Source organism: Martes martes (genome assembly GCF_963455335.1).
Source record: "Martes martes genome assembly, chromosome: 5".
In the NCBI taxonomy this organism is placed as follows: domain Eukaryota; kingdom Metazoa; phylum Chordata; class Mammalia; order Carnivora; family Mustelidae; genus Martes; species Martes martes.
The window spans coordinates 78,044,657-78,066,623 of record NC_137892.1 but is presented as its reverse complement, the minus strand read 5'-3'; the positions used below and the strand labels follow the sequence as shown (position 1 = coordinate 78,066,623).

General features: G+C 39.2%; 1 protein-coding gene across 4 annotated transcripts in view; it reads right to left on the bottom strand.

Moving 5' to 3' along the window:
* Positions 1-21,967, bottom strand: part of PDE4D (phosphodiesterase 4D) — a gene marked incomplete at its 5' end in the record, with an annotated part of 1,452,651 nt that overhangs the window by 228,333 nt on the left and 1,202,351 nt on the right. The gene's annotated exons all lie outside the window — the stretch shown is intronic.

Genomic DNA, 21,967 nt, shown 5'->3' with positions numbered 1-21,967 from the left:
AAGGAGCTTCCTTGAGGAAGTCAGGTTTAGGACAAATCAAGGCAGTACTGCTTCTCTCAGTGAATAGTAAATTAACTGGGAGTTAATTTAGGCTGAAAATATAGGTGGGTTCACATAAAATACTTATTTTTGAAATACAACTTTATGAACAGTCCATGTCAAGTCATTATTAATAAAACAAGAAGGCAGTGAAGTTTAATCTTAACCTTAGATACTTGAACCAAAGAGACCAACCCTGAACTTCTTAAGCACACTCTTTGGCAAACATTTTCATGTAACGAATCTTCTCGTGACTCACGGCCAAAGAGACAGAGTCCAAGTAAAAGATTAGCAGAAACTTGGGAAAGTAATTGAAGAATTGGGGAGAGTAATAACGATGATGGTGGTAACAGTAATCATAATGATAATAATGACAGTAAAACTTCTGGAACACTTTCCATGAGCCAGATCTTGTGCTCTGTGCCTTATATACATTATCTCATTGAATCCCCACAATAACCCTCTGAAGTAGGCATTATATTTTTCACTTGACAAATGAATAATCTGAGTCATGGAGTAATGGCTCCATGTTAAGTAATGTGTTCAAGGCTATGCAGTTTGCAGGTGGGTTTTAAACTCAAGCTGTCTTGATTCCAGAGTCTGGGAGAATGATCACTGTGTGTCTGTCTCTACTGCAAAGCCACCTACTAACCATTAGAAAAGTACAAGAATATCTTTTAGCTTCCTCCCCTCGATGGAACTTCAAATGTTAACTCTTTGAAAGGATCATTCATATATAAGTATCATTAACTTATAGATCTTGCATGCCAAGCCTAATTCTGAGACTCTGCCTTTATGAGTCCCCACATTTTGGAATTTGCCACCTTTCCTATTTTTCCAGTTATGAAGACAACAGTAAGGTGTAAAAGAATGTCTGCTGTAACCCATCTGATGGACTTCTTTATAGAGCTCAAGAGTTCATTTGGAATAAGGGCAGTCACTGGGTCTGCGGAAGGTCTTAGCAAATGGAACTAAGTGAGATGCTCTATTATTCTACATGCTTGCTGTCCTTCATGCAGTTCAAGGATGCATACATTCCCTAATGGAGCTGGCTTTCACCCAGAAGGCATCTGTGGAGAAACACCGATGCAGTTGTGGATGGCACCCCGTGAAGGGGCAGGAAGAGTGATGATCAGGTGGCCTCCCACTATCGAACTGTTAAGGGCTATGTGTACTAGCACTACTCAGACTACTTCCTCCACAGGCCTGTCCTTTTCTGTGGACCCCATTCCACACAGAAACCAAACAGATAACAGACAAACCAACCAATCAACCTAAACTGCTACCACAGTTTGGGTCTCCTGATCTTGCAATTATTTGCTTGGAGTCATTTCCCATCTTTTGGCCTGATGTTCAACCCTGCTTCTGGTTGAGACATTTTGCTTCTCTTCTTGGCCATGATTTGGGCTCTCCTCTGAGCCATGGTCCTGCTATTGTGCTGGGTAAGCAGCTCACCTCATGTAGCCTGACCCTCAGGACCTTGCTTCTCCAGGCTGGAGCCTGAAGGAGGTTGAGAAACATGAAGACTCCAGGGGAGAAACTGCTGGAAGCCCCTATCAACAGATGTCCCATTATCAAAGCATCTGTGAAGAGCTCCCATGGGAAGAACCCAGAGAGAACTAGCAGCTGCTGAAAGCTGTATGCTGGTGGGAACCCTGGAAGTCCCCATTAATGCCGGGAGCATCTGAGAGCTGCCTCTGTCACTGTGTACTAAGAACACTGGTGTGTTGATGATAAAGATCTTCCTGCTCCCTGCTGGGGGTAGGGAGAGATCCAAAATGTTCCTGTTAAAACATTCACTTGGGAGATAGAGAAAGTGGGTTAAATTTCAAATCTTGGTTCTGCCACTTTCTGGGTGCATGCTCTTGGTCAAGTTACTGTACCTCTCTAAGCCCCCAGTTCTGATAAGAATAATTCCAGTGCCCAGCTCCAGGGAGGCGAAAGAGATTAGAAGAGAAAACGTTTGGAAAGCATTTAGCACACTGCCTGGTGGCAGGACATTCCCAGTATTTAGCAGCTATTGTCATTTTTACTGTTATTGTCCTTTATCGTTGAGGGGGACTTTCCTTCTAGGTCATTCTCTGTGCCTGAACACACTGCTTTGGGAAGAACCTAAAGGAAGAGAGGAGAAAGGAAGGGAACCGAGAGGGTGGGGCAGCCAAACTACCTGAATCAAACACAAGGAAGCAGTGAGGTGAGAAACACGGCAGCCAGATCCCTCTTCCAGCTTTAGCTGCTGTTGTCTCCACCCAACTGCATGATTCCAGTGTGATAACATCTGGGGAGAGGGTGGAGACGGCTGATTTTTCTCAAGATATTCCTCACTGAGGAGAAAACACCATTTCCTGCTAGGAACCGTGGAGGGCATGAGGTTCCAACAACCTGGGTGGGGTTCCAGCCGAATATAATGAGACTATAATGAGCAGAAACAGTTCTTCAGACCTCAGGGCTCCAGCCACTGGGTGTACTTGAGGAACCTCGAATCACAAAGACATTACTGTTTTCTTCCTATGCCAGACTCTCCCATGTATACTGCAGCCCATGCTGTTGGCTCTACACTGGAATCCAATCCACTTGTAGGGGGCGGTGGGAGGGCGGGGAGGGGGGCCGCCAGGGTTGGTTCATCTTCAAGCTTAATGTCACTGTAACCGGAGCTGGATAATAAGTTTAAAATATTTTTTTTCTCTTTATGATAAATATTTTATCCATTATTATCAACACCAAAAGACTATAAAACCTGTTTCCAATTAATGCCAGAGGTATCTCCCATTTGAGATCTCCCTACAGGTCAAAGAGCTTCTTTGGAGTAAAGAAATCCCCCTTCTGAAAATTCCCCATTTTAATATTTACTTAGCTCAGATTATCTATGGAAATGAGTCTGTAGCAAAAAGCCCTCTTTTCCAATCAATCAAACACCACATCTCAAATTTAAATAGGACACCCCGGCAGGTCATAGTATTTGGCCACGGTGGTGGATTATACAGTTAAAGGATGGTATGCATTGCAAGTTTGCCTCACACTTATATTTGCGCCGAGGATTAGCATTTAAGAAAGGAACATTTCACCCTTTATTTTCACAGATGATTTTTTATAAACAAAAGCTTGGCACAAAGGTGAAAGGTGTATGGTTATTTATGAGTAAAAATATCAAGTGATCTCTGGAAATACACATCATTTGTTTATGACTTGTCAATGACACTCCCAAGTGACACAGGACAATAAAAAAGATTCCAGATGAAAATGACAGCATACATTTAATGTTTGGACTGGAATCCAGAAGGGACAAGCTGGATTTGGACAGTAGATTTTTGCTGAATGGGATGGCAAAAGGCCAAGTTTTCTGGAAAACGTTTGTTGCTTCTAACATTTTTTAAAAGTCCAAACCAAGAATTGTTTTACTTCAGGTTTATAGGAGATTTTTCAACGATCATTTTAAAGGAATCTCTTCTTAAATGAGATTCTGCTTAGCCAAGGATCTCGAATGGGTCTTCACAGGGAAGCGGGGGGGTGTGAGTCAGCGGCAAAACCTGCAGGCGTGGGCTGTGGCCCCCGTTGGCAGCAATTCTCTACAAATAACAAACAGTCCAGGTCATAAATACAGATTTAACCTGATAGACAACTGATAACAGGACACGTCCACTTTCATTGTTGTTAGTGGCCCTGAATTTATATTTAAAAAGTTATTCAGGCTTCTCTGTGACTGTGAATAAAACAAGCAAGCGTGCACATGTTTCCCCCGCCACCCGTTTTCATTTGCTGATCTCACACGGAGAGTAAGGAGGGGACGGGGAAAGCAGCGAAGACCTGAGCATCAGAGGCAGTCCCGCCAAGTTTCGCTCGGTTTTACTTTCCTTGCATTGTCCGTCGTAACAGGTCACTGTCAACCTGCAGCTCTCTGAGACCACTTCTAAGCTGTGATATTTCCAAAATGCAGTTTTCCTCAAACTTGGCTTTGGCAAGCGCAAGCCCAAAGAGGAACAGTGTCGTGTTAACCAGGTGGAAGTGAGGGGGTTTCTGTATTTATTTTTCTGTGATTCAGAGCAACCAAGACCGCTTTGATAAGCCCGCAGTGCAACACTATTTTTTAATAGTGTGCCCTTTACTTCTGCCACACACACACTTACTCTCTGTGCAGCAGACAGAGGGATACTGCTAACATATCCTCAGATCCTTGCAACCCCAGCTTGCCATCCTCTAGCAGCTTCCTATTTTATTAATAGTAACTACTATGTCCTCACAGTGGCCCATGGCATTCTAGGAGAGATCTGGCTCCCTGAGGCCTCTCTAATCTTATCCTGTATCTCTTTCGCCTTGCTCCCTCTGCCTCAATCTCTTAGCTGCCTGACAGTTCTTTGAACACATTTGAGCAGCCTGTCCTCGTGGCCTTTGCACTTGGGGTTCCCTCTGCCTCCAATATTCTCTACCCAGATACCTGCTCAATGTCATGAAGAGATATTCCTGGGCTACTCTATTTACAATTGTCACCCTAATCTCCTAGCCTTTTCTAGCCTCCTAGTGGGAGGAACCATGGTGCACTGTTGGTGGGAACATCAACTGGTGTAGCCACGATGGAAAACAGCTTGGAGGTTCCTGAAGAAATTATAAATGGAACTACCATATGTGATCCAGCATTCCCACTTCTGGGTATAGATCCAAAGGAAGTGAAATCACTATTCTGAAGAGATCCCTGTGCCCCCACGTTCACTGAAGCATTATTTATAATAGTCAAATCATGTAAACAACCAAAGTGTCTATCAACCATGAATGGATAAAACAATGAAATATTATTCAACTATAAAAAAGGAGGAAATCCTGCCCTTTACAACAATATGGATGAAATTTGAGGGCATTGTGTTAAGTGAAATAAATCAGAAAGAAAGAGTGAAATACTGTATGATCACATATGTGGACTCTTAAAAAACAAAACAAAGAGAACAAAAAAACACATCACAGATATAGAGAACACACTGGTAGTTGCCAAGGGCAGAGGGAAGGTAGGGGAAACGGTGAAGGCGGTCAAAAGCTACAAACTTCCAGTTATAAGATGAGAAAGTACAGGAATGTAATGTATAACATAGTGACTATAAACGTTAATACTGTATTAAATATTAGAAGATTGCTAAGAGTAAATTTTAGAAGCTCTCACCATACACACATGCACACACAATAAGTTGTCACTATGTGAAGTAATGAATGTGCTAACTAACCTTATGTTGGTAATCATTTTATATATAAAAAAGTAGTATATATATAAAATCATTGTACTGTGCACCTTAAACATACACAATGTTTTATGTGAATTATAGCCCAGTAATGCTGGAAAAAAATTAAATTGCCAGAAAAAAAAATAAGTTCCTACTCTAATCTGCTAGCCTTTTCTAGCTTCTTTCTCTTATTTTTTTTTCTCTATAGCATTTATCAGGCTCTGATAAGCTTTATTTACTTAGTTTGTTTATCTTATTTTCCCCATTAGAATGTAACCTCTATAGAGGCAAAGATTTTTATCTACTTTGGTCATTAATATCTCTCCAGTACCTAAAATAATGTCTGGCACATAGTAGTTGCTCAAGAAATATCTGTATTATGAATGCATTAATATCTTTAGATCCAAAACTATTCATCATATGCTTATTATTTATCATGGTTACCTGTGTGGTTCTCTTCAAATGGACTTTATTTTTATTTTTATCTTTGGCCAGGAATCAGTCACTTTTTAAAAGAAAGAATCCGGGGCACCTAGGTGGCTCATGGGTTAAGCCTCTGCCTTCAGCTCGGGTCATGATCTCAGGGTCCTGGGATCAAGCCTGCATCAGGCTCTCTGATCAGCAGGGAGCCTGTTTCCCCTCCCCCTCTGCCTGCCTCTCTGTTACATGTGATCTCTCTGTCAAATAAATAAATAAAATCTTTAAAAAAGAATAAAAGAAAGAATCCTACCAATCAATGGGATTGATTAGTTCTCTTGAATAAATTATCTCTAAAGGCATTTAAAAGGCTAGGGTGTTAGAAAGCATTTTATTTTATTTATTTATTTATTTTTAAAAAGATTTTATTTATCTGAGAGAGAGCGCAAGAGCCTGGAGCGGGGGTGGCGGGCGGCAGGGCAGAGGGAGAGGGAGAAGAAACAGATTCCCTGCTGAGCAGGGAGCCTGACATGGGGTTTGATCCCAGGACCCCAGGATCAAGACCTGAGCCAAAGGCAGAGGCTTAACCAACTGAGCCAATCATGCACCCCAAAAAGGCATTTTAATATGAGTTATATCAAATATCTTTCTGTCTGACCACCAATCCAGCCATAGAGTCAGGAGCAGGATCCAGGTTTTGTGGTACATGAAAGTTATAATGTTTTGAGAATCTGCCTTGAGAAAAATAATACAAAAAAAAAAATCTTCCTTTTGCAAATTTTACAGAACCTATTACTATGTAAAGCTCCAATACCCCTCCCTCCCAAAACCCAGAAAGGGTGCAGCCAGTGAGCGGCTCTGAGCTTAATGTCCATTAATTTCCCAGTTGATATTCAATCGAGGCAATGATAGAGCACGAAAGGACAGGAAAAACAACAGAATGACTGAAATGGGAAATGTAGTACCATATTTTTTTCATAAAAGATGAGTTATTCTAGAGGTTATTTTTTCTTCATCCTCTTTTCCTATTTATTTATTGATGTATTTATTGCTCAAATTTTCAAAGCTTACTCCTATTTTTCAGAATCTTTCTTGCTACCTGCACATGTGCATTCTCCCAGATGAGTGATTATCAGCGTCCTGGGGGGGTCGGGAGTGATTCCACCAGGCAGGGTATGAGAATCACTTTGAAGGTTTGAAGACGGATGTTCTTTAAACCATACCTGTCTCACAGACAGTATGATTATCTTTTTGAGGGGTGGGCTTTTAAAATGGAGTTTAGTCTCATTCCTAGCTATTCATATATTTAGACTTATCAAAAATTAATTTGCAAATATGAATCCTTTGTGAAAATACTTATCAATTAAAATATAGTAAGTGAAGTAGATTAAGTCTAGGCAAGACTATAACTGAAAACAAAAACATTATAATAGTTCTACTAGAATTGCCTTTAAAAACACAACCTAAATCTGATTTTTTTCCACTAATGGATATGAAAACTCAAACACCATGTTTTTCTCTGGGTCTGGACTCTCCCTCAAACAGGTCAGGAAACAATTTACCAGCCATACTATTAAATCTATTTTGGAGAAGTGATATTACTCCGTTTCCAACCTCAATGATCCAAACAGATGGGTTTTTCCACTTTGATGGGGGTAGAAGAGAACAGAGAAGGGATTCAGAGAGCTGTGGGACATGAATTTGACATCATTTCTTCTATTCTACCAGGGTAAAGTAATTATAAGAATATTACCCTATGATGGTCATAAACAAGCACTCTCTTCTGCAATTCTTTAAAAATGTATAACAGAGAATAAAATGCTCACACCTAATAGCACACAGCTCATTGCCTTACGGGCACACTGAAATTAGCTTTTCTTTGTGAGTTCTTAAACTGGGTGAATTGTGCACGCTGACAAATTATCCTTCAAAGATTTAAAGACATTGGGGTGCACAGCCAAAAAGCTGTGGGATCCACTTCAACAATGATTTTAAAAAGTAAAGGTATTTTTATATTTCCTTGAAATGGTTTTGTATATAATCCTGATTAAAGTCAAAACAATCTTGGAAAAGCATAGAATTCAATCATCAGGACTGTGAATGTGGCAAATTCTGCTTGCTGTCTGCCAAATTCCATTCTCTGCTTGTTCCTGGGCATATAAGAAGTCCTCCTTTCCATGCTTCTTTTGCAATTAGATTTGGTCACATGAACGTGAACAGAAATACTGTATGCCACTTTCAGGACTCACTACTCCTCCCACACACTCATCTATGGGCTCTTTCTCCAGCCAGCTGCATGCCAGGAGTGCTGAAGCCATGAAGAACCGTGAGAAACACAGGACTGGAGGACCTTGGCACCTGAATGAAAGCAAGAAGAGCTGCCCTGCCCCTGAAGCCCCATCCTAGACAGTGATTTGAAAATCAGACTTTTTTTTTTAAGACACTTGATTTGGGGGTTTCATATGTTAGCATAGTAACATCTAAGAAACTACATTGCACCAAACTAAATAAGCAGTTCTGGAAGTAAAACTGTCCAACATTCCACATCTGATCTACCTCTGGACTAAAAAAAGTTCCTCACACAGGCCAAAGTGAAACCTACTAGCTCTAATTCTACCATTTTTCAAACTTCGTTAGGTTCCCTACTCCCCTTGACCTCCTCTGGTTATACATATTTGCATGATTTCATGAAGACATTTCTTATCATCTGTGTGTTTAAGTGTTAGAGAATAAGTTTATAATTATTACAAACAGTTCTTTGTTCTGCAAAGAGCAAAAGCCAATCCATTTCTGTTCTGTCTTGTTGTCAATCAGAAAAGCTGGAAAGAATCAATTCAAGCATAAGCTGACACATGAATGTGTCTCTGAATCAGAAGAGATACTGGAAGAAAGGAATCTGTTTCCCTCAGGATTTGGAGCCATGCTCCACTTGAGTCAATGAGGTCTCTCAAGTACCAGATCCAGCTAGACTTGTGTTATTTAGAATGGGATTCTGGACCAAAATGCCATTCTGAATGTGTACATTTCTAGGAATATGGGCCAGAGTCTGTGGGAAAAAAATTCTCGGAATATGTCATAGCTTACCCAAATCTAGAACAGAACTACTCTGTACTACTGTCTAGCTCATTTGCAAGGAATAAGGGCTGAGTTAGTTCTTCAGGATGGGAATGTAGTGGGTTGAATCAGATGCCTAAAGGCCTTCCTGTTCTGAACTCTTAGACTAACTAGAGAGTCAGATGTACTTCTCCAGAGGAAGGAAAGGAAATTACCTGAGGCATTCTCTTGGCTACAGAGCTCCTGAAATAACGGAGTGGAGTTCAATTTTTGGTTTCCTTCACTAAGCTTCAATGTATTTCTGGTTGAGCAAGCATTTTGTTGTCTCCTTAGAGGTCAAACTTCAACAACCAACACATTCCGAAGGTGATGGAATATGTCACAGAAATGAGTCTCTCCATTCTGCAAATATTCATCAGCCATCTACTAGTGCCAGATACCATTGGAGAAGAATGAAGTTGACTGAGAAGGCACAGGACTAGTAGCTGCAGTGAGTTTCTGATTCTAAATTAAAAAATGGGACTTTCTTCCCTCAGGACAACCAAATTCATAGTGAGGCTCTTCATAAATCCTTGGTTTGCCAAGTCCATAGCTAAGAGAAATGCATGGCTATTTTCTAAACACATTTGCCTTTTTGTCAATTCATTTCAAGTTGCAAAGCAATGTTATTGCGACCTCTTTGCTTTGACATTAACTATGTTTTTGAAAAAAGTTAAATTTTCCTTTCTCAGCAGTTAAAATTCCTTTCATTTTCATGCAATTATATATTCCAAACATTTGTCATATAGTCATCCATTTCTGCCAACTTGCCCATTTTCTGGATGGACTCTGATACCCAACTGTGTGTATTTTGTCTCTCTTTTTTCTCCTTTATAGATTTTTTTCAGTGTGATGCTGGCTCCCAGTTTTGGATTATTTCCCATTTATACCCGTTTTTAAAAATGACTTTAAAAAGTCATGTTTCTCTACTAGAATTAAAATAAAAAAAAAAAACTTTAAAAAATGACTTAATACTTTTTTGGGATAGGTGAAATGAGTGAAAGGGGTCAACTGAAAGAAGTCAACAATTATAAATAAATCATGGGAATGTAATGTACAGCATGGTGACTATAATCAATAACATTATAGCCCATACTTGAAAGTTACCAAAAGAATAAATCTTAACATTTCTCATCACAAGAAAAAAATTTTTTTGTAATTTTGTGTGGTGACAGATGGTAATGAGATGTACTGTGGTGATCACTGTGCAGTATATGTAAATATTGAATCATTATGTTGTATGCCTGAAACTAATTTAATGTTATATGTCAATTATACCTCTATTAAAAAGAAAAAAAGAAAATGCCTTTTTTTTTTTTTTTTTTTGAGAGAGAGAGAGTGAGCAGAGTGAGCATGAACTTTGTTGGGAGGGATTGATAGAAGGAGAGGAAGAGACAATCTTAAGTAGATTCCATGCTGAGTGCTGAGCCTAGAGTCCCACATGGGGCTCCTTCTCACAAGCCAAGATCATAACCTATGCGGAAACCAAGAGTCAGATGCTTAACAGACTGGGCCACCCAGGTGTCCCAAGACTTATACTTTTTTTAACAAAGAGTCCAAAATGGTACACAGAGCTCTAAGGACAGTATAAACAGGGCCATCTGTAATAATGGGGCAGTTTTCAACCTAGCAAAGATTTCTCTAACTGGCTATAAATGGTAATTCCAGAATTTTAAATATAGTATTTCCTAATAGGAACTGTAAATGTTTTGATTCCTGGCCTGTAAAATATTTACTACTACATTGTACCACCACAGTGAAATATGTGAATAGAACCTCTATCTCCAGCCTACCTATATAAATAAGCACACTGCTAGATAATTTGATTTGAAATTTATGTTTATAGAAAATACATTTTATAAAATAAATTTCATTCTTTTTCACATACTAAACTACTAAGAGGTCTAAAAAAGAATAGATGTCAGTTTTTTAAACTTAGTTTAGGAAAAAAAAAATCCCAAACATGACTATATACTTTGTTAACTTTGAAATTTTAATTTTGACCACATGTTGAAAATAGGTCTAGAGATGCCTGTAGTCCACGAAATCCAAATTGGAGTATAAGCATTTATTCAGTATGTGTATCTTTCTTGCTTTTTTTCTATCTTTAGAACTTTAAAACAAAACCTTAAAATGTGTTTTTCTTTTACCCTTCTTTATCTTTTCCTATAAAATTTAGAACTGGAAATTAAATTTGACAAGAGGGGGAAAAAAAACCCGAGCCATGTTTATGATTCTTCTGCTCTTGGCTTCTTCAAACACTTTTGTCCTTTGGTGGGGTTCAGAGCGGGTTGCCCCAGAAAGTGCCACTTTGGCATGTGGATTATTTTAGCAATTAAGGCCTACCAGACTCAAGAGGAGCTTTTAAGCTCCTCCTTAAGCATCTTTAAAAAAAAAATGTAGACTGGGAGTCTGTACCAAAAAGATGGCTATAACCAAAGACAGTTTTCTACATCGGAGAGATACCTGCATGGCAGAGCAAACATTTGTTCTTCTCATCTTCCTGTGGATTGTCTTCGTTCCCTTTGAAGCCCCAAATTCCTACAGTCTCCTTCTGAGGTCAGGATGGCATGTAAGCCTCAACTGTCTCTCTTTGACTCTCCCGTGACCATGGGAGGCTCCTTTACGGGCAAAATTAAATTAGTATTTTTCCTGTTAATCTGTCTTAAGTCAATTTGTTATTATTAGGTCAGCCAAAAAACCTAGAAGGGAAGAAGGGAAAAGTTTTCCTCCCCCATGCCTTTAAACTTGGAGTGTAATTAGTTTGAATATCATGTTTGCCGCTAATGTAGTTGGTCCTTCAGGCAGTAGGAAAATCATCTCTCAGGGAACTGTGGGTGCTTTAGCCATTTCCCTTGTCCATGAGCTCCAGCTGTGCCTCTAATTACGAGCTGGACTATGATGTCCTGTCCTGGGGGAAACAAAGGAATTCCTCCTGAAGGCCTTTCCCTCCTGTGCTTCTGGCATAGTCCCACAGTGTTTCTAAAGCCCTTTCATAGCCATTGTTCAGTGGCGTTCACACAGTGACCCTGGGCACTTGGCAGTGGGGCTGGGGGGGGTGGTGGGGATGTGGATTCTTATCCTCCTTTGCAAAGAGGAAATTGAGACTCAGGAAGGAGGGCAACAGTTTGCCCAGAGTCTCACTGATTGAAGTGACTGTGTTATAATTCAACCCCAAATCTTCTGATCTTTGCATTAAAGATTTCAATGGAAGATTGAACAATTGGATTAGTTTTAATTTCATAAAGCTTGAAACAAAGACAAATTCTTATTCTAATGTCCCCTATTAGAACGCACTGTGAGATATTATCTAGCTGCCTTGAGCACAATGTCCAAAACCTTTGCGTAGAATGTGACATTTTGCTGGAATGAACGGACGTGTTTACAGGTCTCTAAATAATAGTGTGACAAAATCTTAAGAGAGTTTATAGTAAGGGTCCTCTACTTTGGTTACCTTGTTAATCATCTTAACAACATTGTGATGCCTTACCCCTTTGGTTAATGTTTAATAAAACACAGGGGAGGACGTACAAACAACAATGTGGTTAAACTTATTTAAATACATCACAGATGAGCTTTTGCCAAACAAAGATGTTCTTATTTCTTACTCTAAGGAATTTTTGAGGGAAAAAAAAAGGAATGTAGTTCTTTATAACAGAGAGGTAAGAACTGACCCTGGGCCATAGCACTGAGCTGGGAATGGAGAGCCCTGAGTTTGAGTGCTAACTCCTGTATCAACTAGTTGTGACTTTGGCGCAACTTGACTTTTGACACCTCTTGAGTTTTGTGGGATTCAATAACTTCAAATAACATAAAGAGAATGACTACTAGTCATTCTCAATTACTGATGTGCACACTACTCAAAAGACTTAAAAAATACAGATTCTAGGGCACCTGGGTGGCTCAGTTGGTTAATAACACACCTCAGTCTTGATTGTGGCTCAAGTTCTGATCTCAGGGTCCTGAGATTGAACCCCACAGCAACAAGTCCGTGCGCAGCAGGAGAGCCTGCTTGAGGTTCTCTCTCTCTTTCTCCCTCTGGCCCACCTTCCACTTACATGTACCTGCAAGGACACACACTAAATAAATTAATTTACTAATAATAACATTTTTTTAAAAATAAAGATTCTGAGGCCTCCTCTTGAATACTCTTGAGTCAGTATATCTGGAGCTGGACCCAGGACTCGTTTTTAGAAAGCTGTCCAAGCGATTCGATGTGTTGTCAAATTAGGAACACCAGGTTTGTCCACAAAGCCCCTTCCAGCTTTATCATTCCTGTTTTCAACTGCACAGCGCTGAATTCCTATTCCTGTACCCTGTGCTCACTTGGGACAAAGAATTCAGATCCAAAGCTGTTCTTAACCAAAATATCACGCCGACTTCCTAGGCAGGGTCCCTGCTCACATGTCCTATTGCTCTGTGCCCTTCTCCACACTGCTCTCGGGATTTTCTTTGTCCATTGGCCCCACTTATCCATGATTTCTCTATCGATAGTTTCAGTTACCCAGGGTCAACCAAAGTCTGGAAGCAGATGATCCCCCATTTGATGTATCATCAGAAGGTTAACAGTAGCCTAATGCTATGTCACAATGTCATTCACCTTACTTCATCCTGTCACATAGGCAATTTATTATCTCACATCATCACAGAAGAATAAGGGTGAGTACAGTGTAATAAGATATTTTGAGAGAAAGAGAGAGAGAGACCACATTCACATAACTTATTCACATAACAATGATATTGTTATAATTGTTCTATGTTATTATCTTGCTAGTCCCTTACTATGCCTAATTTATAAATTTAAACTTTGTCATAAGTTTGTATGTATAGGGAAAAAAAAAGTGTATGTAGGGTTTGGTATCATCTGCAGTTTCAGGCATCCACTGGAAGGCTTGGAATGTTTCCCCCATGGAAAAGGAGGGGGGGCACTACTGTAGTTCAATGGAAGCAAGAAAAAGAAGGGAAAGGAAAAAAGGAAGGGAGGGAGGGAACGAAGGAGAAGAAAGATGAGTTGAAGTGGTGAGAAAATGTGTTATGTTGATTCTTTGAATAACTACTCTTGTAGCTAATCAAACTACAAAAGAAGATTATAATTTTTTTAAGATAAAAATTCTTTATCAGAATATTTAAATTACTTTAAAATCTGAACCCAACCTCCTTCAAATCTCAGCTCCAGTCTCTCTTTTGCTCATGCTCTTCTCAGATCTGGAGTACATTTTACACATGATGAAGTTTCATCTGATTCCCACCATTTCTACCTGTGAAATCTTGCCTATTCTTCAAAGCTCCAGATGTACTAAACTGATGCTAACATGTGTCCAGTTCCTGCTCCTGCAATTCCAAACATCTTTCTTAGTTCTCAATAAAGTCTTATCTTGGGATATTGCAACTAGCTTCAGAAACCTTTCTCCCCTTATCAACTGCCCCAGGCTAGCTATTTCAGGTTGGGAGGCTATATACCACTTACTTTATTTTATTTTTTTTTAAGACTTTATTTATTTATTTGACAGACAGAGATTACAAGTAGACAGAGAGACAGGCAGAGAGAGGAAGGGAAGCAGGCTCCCTGCTGAGCAGAGAGCCTGATGCAGGGCTCGATCCCAGAACCCTGAGACCATGACCTAAGCCGAAGGCAGAGGCTTTAACCCACTGAGCCACCCAGGTGCCCCCATACCACTTACTTTAATCATCGTAATTGAAATAACATTTATGTAATGCTTTACTATTTACCAAATGCTTTTGCATCCATTATTTTATTTGCTCACAATAAGATATTTATGGAAGGCATTTTATTGTCATCCCCTACTTTATGGATGATGAAATTGCAACCCAGAGAATCAAATGACTTGCTAGTTAATAATGGAGATGGAATTTGAAACCTGATGCTAAGAATTTAAATCTTGTGCTTTCCCTATACCACCTAACAAGACACTAGCAGACAGCAGATGCTCCAAAAATGCATATTAAAAGATGAAGTTGAACGAAAGGGAAGAAGAGGCATCATAGTGCAGTGGGAAAATAATAGACTTTGGTGACAGAGAAATTCTTTGCAGCTTGAACCTGCCACTTGTTAATTGGAAAATGTTGGACAACTTACTTAATATGCCTGAGCTTCTGTTTCTCATCTATGGCATGTGGAAATAGAACTGCATACAATAAAGCTGAGCTTGTGCGTGCATGTGTGTGTGCACGCGTGTGCACACATGTGGGCGTGTGAACTCAGTAATATCAAATCTGAAATGCATTTTCTCCAGGGCATGTACAGAGTAAGTACTCATTATGTGCCAGATTGTTTACTTCGTATGAGAGGCAGTCGTTCGACTATCAGTATGCATATGCCTACCTGTGGAGGGTAACCAGTTTCTGAGAATTTAACCTCTCCTCTTCAGAGAACAGTACAAGGCACTATATCCTGAGGGTTAAGAATAGATGGGCTGGGCTGTCTGGGTTCCAGATTTGACTCTCTTTCCTTATTAGCTCTGAGTTTGGCCAAGTTATTCGACCTCTCCATGCCTCAGTTTCTTCTTCCACAAAGTAGGGAAAACAGTATTTAGAAAACAGATTTACAGTCCTGGCATGTGACCAGGACTCTGTAAACATTGACTACTTCCTGTGTCACAGAAAGTCACTTAGCTAATAAAAGGCTTGCTTAGCATAAGGAGAGAATATTTGTCCTTTGTGTTTCTCAGCCAAATAGACCGATAACTTCTGTAAACTGGGAACAGAAGTAACATTAAATACTTGTCGTGTCCAGTTGGATGACTAAATAATGTAATCACATGAGTATTCGGGCAATAGGTTTGAGCTCACAAATCTATAGAAAAAAGAAATGGGAGTGAGTGTGTGTTTTGTACTTAAACACAATGGAGTATCAGTTCTCAAGGATTTATGAATGAAGTAGGAAAAACAAGTCATTTGACTTTTGTTGTTACTGCCATTGAGTCTGTCATCTGAAATAACGAAATCTGCCTCTTCCTTGCCCCAGCTCCACTACCCAAGAGAAAAAACTAGGAGAAAGGGGTGCCATACTTTGGAAATGGTTCCTCTGAATCAGAGTTATCCCTTTTGAATACTATAGCAAACGCTCTACTTCACCTGAGAAGTGTGATACATGTTTCAAAATAGTTAAAAACTGTAAAACTGCCAAAATAATATCAAGCAAAATGCCATGATCTCGCTTATTTTCCACTCTTGCATATAGTGTGAGGTAAAAGCAAAGGTAAAGATGGTCAGTAATGTGAGATTTGTGTCCTTGAGAGTAACTAGAAGCCTGAGCTATTTATTGCATAGAGATAATGTTTTGTGTCCTCTACTGATGTTGAGATTACCTCAGAGAAGTTATCTTTGGAATGGTGGAGATTAAGTTGCTTCTGGAAAGCCAGGTATTTCTGTTACCAAAATAAATACTGTTTAAGTAATGGCAAACAGGGAAAAGGAACCACAGAAGAAGGGTTTTTCCCATCTCCTTGCTGGAGTTGCGTTTGGTAAAAGACGCCAACAATTTTGGGAGCCCAGCATTCAAATCTACTGCATGGGGTATAAGTACCAGAGCTATAACTGTTGTATATGGATATACCCATGCTTTCTTCTGAAGGCTTCAAACTTCAGCTGGTGGCCCTGGGAGAAACTGTGGTCTTTAACATCTTTCTTAGCTTTGGTAACAGTGATTACTTTGCTGGAAGATCTCAGTGGAGACCTATCTGTCAAACTCTCCTTAACCTTACTCTTGGCTGCTGCCTTCCCCAGCAGAATGAGAGCTGATAGCCTAGCAGCTAGCCCTCCCACAGAGTCCTCATGTGGGTGATTCACTGCCCACGGGAACCCTTACTGCTCTTATTCTCTGGGACTTTGTTTAAGGATAACACTATAATAATAGTAGATAATTATAAGAGAGAACATACTATTCTTGGCATTCCATATCCATTGTCTGTCTCATTTGATTCTTATTACTATGTTGGATAAAGAAACCGTGCTCAGAGGGGTTAAGTAACTGGCTTGAAGTTCATGTTTTTATCCATTACACTTTAGTGCTTCCCTAGGGCCCCTTCTCTAGATCCCTTACTCGAAAAACTGATACAGCTAATTGAAACTAGTCCCCAGATGTTATTTAGCTCCCCTAAAGTATCCTATCTTAACAGAAACCACATGGGCTTTGGAATCATATCTGGATTTGAACGAGCTCTGTTCCTTGCCAGTCCTGGGACCTTAAGCAAAGGTACTTGGGCTCTCTGAGCTGGAGATTCCACACTAGTTGAAATGCAGTATAAAACACTCACATTTAGAAAACAAAAACAGGTTAATGACTGTAAAAGCACCAACACAGTGTTTTCAAAGTGATACATCAGTAAATGTTAATTCTCTTTTTATTCCTTCCCCTTTAACTATACCTGAATATCCCATCTATTTCTTTGATAGTTTGATAAGATGGTCTTTTTTTTTTTTTTAAGATTTTTAAAAGTTTATTTGTCAGAAAGAGAGAGAGAGTGATCACAAGCAGCAGGAGCAGCAGGCAGAGGGAAAAGCAGTCTTCCACTGAGCAGGGAGCCTTATGTGGGGCTCGATCCCAGGACCTGGGGATCATGACCTGAGCCAAAGACCGATGCTCAGCCAACTGAGCCACCCAGGTGTCCCAAGATGGTCTTAATTTGGCTCACTTCACGTACTGCAAGGCCAGCAAAACACTAAAGAAATGGTCATTTGAAAGCTTTCCAGCCACTGAAACCAATGTCTAACACACAACCTCCTCAGTTCAGACACTCCCCACTTATATTTAATGGAAGTGTTAGTAAATTTATAGTTTCTATCATAAAAAATTCTGTGATTACTTTGACTCTAAGACTTTTCTTTTACAGTGTCCATGCCTTCATTAGAGCAGAGAGAGGATGTGACTTTAATACTGTTCTTGTTTTTTGTTTCTCGTTTTTTGTTTGTTTGTTTTTTTAAGAGGAATCTCACTGCTATCAACTAGTTGAAAATTCTTTATTTTTGACTAGCATATTCCAATCTATGCGTAGAGTAACAGGTCAGTTTTAGCAAGATAAGATCAAGCTAAATGGTATGCTCCAAATTTATGATTTCTTTGTCCCTGAGCTCACCTCTTATTTTCCTGAATCTTTCTAGTTCTCTGATATTTGATGTGTGGCCTAAGTTTCATTTTGAAAGCTAGTATTAAACCTGGTGTTGTGGCCTAAGGAGAAGTGTGGTCAAATGGTAGGGTAGGGAGCCGCACATGTCTATGAAGCACTTAGCTCTCAGCTCCGGATCTGCAGATCTTCCACTATACAAGTGGTTAAACAGACAGCCCAAGTGTAGACTACAAAACAGACTGTTTCTGCTCTGGCCGTTCTAATAGAAGTTCATATATACAGCCAACCTGTGCAGACAGTTTCAAATTTTGGAGATCAGAGAAACATTTAAGAATCAAAATGACTTGAAAATCTTCATAAATAGAGGCTTCAGAAAAAATCATAAACACACACACATACCTTTGGACATAATTCCAGAAAGTTCAGTATGGCCTAGTTATTAAGCCTAAGGATCACAGAGTCAGATAGCCTTGGTAAACACACTCGCTCTGATGCTATGTCGGTATAGAACTTCTGCAAGTTATTTAACCTCCTTAAATTTCACTTTCCTCATCTTCAAAATGAAAATAAACATAGAACCTATCTGACAGGGCCATTATGAGGTTTAAAATGAGATAAAGCATGCAAACTGCTTAGCACGCTGTGGGACACTAAGTGCTTTGTAAATTTTTATTGTCATTCTTTTAAGGGAGTTACAGATCCTTAATACCCATTTGTGAACTCCATGGTAAGAATTTCTGCTATGAAACAGGGACAAAGTTCAAACCAATTAAGGACAATCTGGCTACCATAAAAGCAACTAGATCCTACTGAAGTAAAACAACAGTCAATAACAGGGCATGAAACAAGGGCTACCCTGCCTAGCCTGGAGCAAGCAGGACAATCGGTCCAGGCCTGTCCCCTGCTCTTCCTAAAGAGCACCAGCCTGTACCAGCCTGTACAAAAACTTGGCAGCAATGGCTTCTTTCTGCACTCGAGCAAAACAGCCTTTTGGCTGGCTGAACCCCATAAGGCTATTGTTCTGTTCCCAACATATTGTTTACCAGGTCCTTGATGTAAGAAAGGCCTTTAGAAGGGTTTAATGAGAGAATATTTAAGTCACCAGTTTAATGACTGACATACCACAATGTCTCAAGAAAAGCTGTCTCTTTCCATGGTTCAGGAGGGAGGGTAACTTGGCTTGACAAAGTCACAGCTCTGGGAGAAATTCCACTGACACTCAGGGGAATGTCTAAGTTATGTAGTTTAACTAAATATGACTTGAAGTAAGTAGGCCTTTGAGAGAGCTTTTCCTTGGGGATTATATAAAGATTTTGCTGCTATATTGATATTTTCTCTTAAGACATTTGACTTTTGCTCTAAGGTATCCTATTTTAGTCAAAGTAGAGTCTTTAGCCAAATTAGTACAACTTAAAATGTTTGGCATATCAGGAGCCAGCAATTTCAGATACATTAATCTTCACTAGGAAGTAGCCACAAGTTGAGTAGTGCTTGAAGTTTCTGCATCAGATTTTTTTGTTCAGAAAACTTATTACAGAAAACAGATGAATTAAATTACTCTCATATATTCATTTCTGTAACCCTAGCACCTAATACAGTTCTGACACTATGTACAGGAACTTAATAGCTATTTATGGTGTGAATTCGCTATGTAGGGTCTTCATTATCCACTTAAAGAAAAAAAAATAGCATTTACTGAATATCTACTATGCGCTTAAGACTGTGCTAAATCTTCTGCAGAGCTAGTTTTCTTAATCCTCACAACAATCCCAGGCAGAGAAAACTAAAGTTTCCCAACCCTCTTTGTAGATAAGGAAATTGAGGCAGAGAATAGTTCAATGAATTACAGAATAGATACAAAGCTGCTGTCAAAACACCAAAGTCAGAATTCTTTATTATCATACCCGGTATTTCTAGGAGGGTCGCCTTGGACCACCAGCTTCAGAATTAACTGGGGTGCTCGCTAAAATGAATAGTTCTCAGTCTTACACAGAGCTACTGAATCAATCTTAAGGATGAAGCCCAGGATCTACATTTAAAACATGAACACACGGCAATTTTTCTGTATACCATTGTTTGAGAACCACTGTCCGGGCAGTATGAATTTCATTAATGCTTTTGCTACCTGAGCCAGACAGAATACAATCACTCTTATTTTTACTGTAGAGGCACTACTTGTAAGAGTCAAAAAATATTACCACATTTAAAATAAAATATTGAAATATTCTCCACCAAAAAATGCCCCAAACTGTTTCTCTACTGAATTGATAAATTCAGTAAATGTAATTGCTTTGGGCCAGGTTTCAAAGATAGATTTTTGTGCTACTCTGTCTTTTTTATGGACTTTGGGCCTGAATTTCCCATCTACAAAACAAAAGTATCTGATTGGATGACATGTTAAAAAAAAAATAAGATTTTATTATATACCAATGACAAATTTTCGCTTTAAAAAAAAAAAGGAATTTGCTGTAATATTTCTTTAAAGAGCAAATATCTTTAAGATTCAAATCTATTTCAATAAATATCTGGCAATATGGTATGTACTGAGAGATTTATGAACATTTAAACTCTTTGACCCAGTAATGGCATTTCCAAGAACTTTGCCTAAGTAATTAGTTGTAGGTACAGATTAAGATTTCTTTTACAAATATGTTCAATGAACCATACTCGTAACAGAGAAAAAAGGGGAAAACATCAATGTACAACAATTAAAAGAAAGGCTAAATTAATCATTATATTATAGGTAAAAAGAAATCTATACTACCATCAGCGTAGCAGGTTTTCCAAGAATACTGATTGATATGGGAAAATGTTCATTAAAAGGTTAAATAAAAGGGATGCCTGGGTGGCTCAGTTGGTTAAGCAGCTGCCTTCGGCTGAGGTCATGATCCCAGCATCCTGGGATCGAGTCCCACATCGGGCTCCTTGCTCGGCAGGGAGCCTACTTCTCCGTCTGCCAGTGCTCACTCTCTCTCTCTCTCTCTCACAAATAAATAAATAAAATCTTTTTAAAAAAAAAGGTTAACTAAAAAATGTCAAATATATATATTAAGAAAAAATACAGAGAGTCACCTGACACACAACAAGATATATATGGCAGTAATTATGTTTCAAGTGTTGAACCTCCAGGACCAATTTTGATCATTCTTTATTTATAACTACATATATTATATATATGTGTATATGTGTGTGTGTTTGAATACAGTTGTGTATGACTATGTGCTTTAAGAACTGATGGAGGAAATAAACCAACCATTTTTAATAATGGCCATCCCTGTTGCTGCATTTACAGGTTATCCATATTTTATAACATATATTTTCTGTAGTTCTCAGTTTTTCCACAATGAACATGCAGTTATTTTGTACTTATAAAAATGTGTTACTTTGACACAATTCAGTGAGAAACTACTTTTGGAAATACATTTGTGTTGCAAAATGAAGCATGTCTGCCTTGTACTCCTCACTAACAAAGAGGTCTCTGAAGCAGGCCTCCCTCCCCAAGTTGCCCGCCGATGGTAAACTTGGTGCTAATTGTGCTGTCAGGGGAGCTCCAAACTCAAACACTGCAATTATGAGCTAGGGCACACAAAGACATATTGGAAGTGGCAGGCAATGTCAGATTCCGCCAAAATAACGGTCAAGTGACTCTCTGCTTTTGCCCAAAAAGGAAAGTAATGGGGCTGTAACTGGATATTGTAAATAAGTGGTCAAAGGATCCCTAAATAAGCAACATCACATAAGCCTCCTTGCAGCGTATTTTTCCTTCTGGGATCCGTGTCAGGCTCACAGACATGAAGGCAGCCAGGAAACTGTTATCTGTTTACTTCTAATTTATTTTTATAACCGTCCATGCCAGCAATGGGAGAAAATATTTCTTTAAGAGAAAAATAAAATTGACAATAAACCCTCTGAGTTTTTGAAAAATTTTAACAAACCCAAACTTCTACTTATCATGTAGTTATCAAACCTAGCCTCATCAAAACTTTATTTTCAATTGAGTTTGAGTATGTATGTATGTGTGCATGCGTGAGTGGATGGATGCATATATGTATGTATGTGTGTGTGTGAATTGCAATCTTGAGACTTGGCCTCAAATTCTGGCTCTGCCAGTAGCTTTGTGCCTTTGGG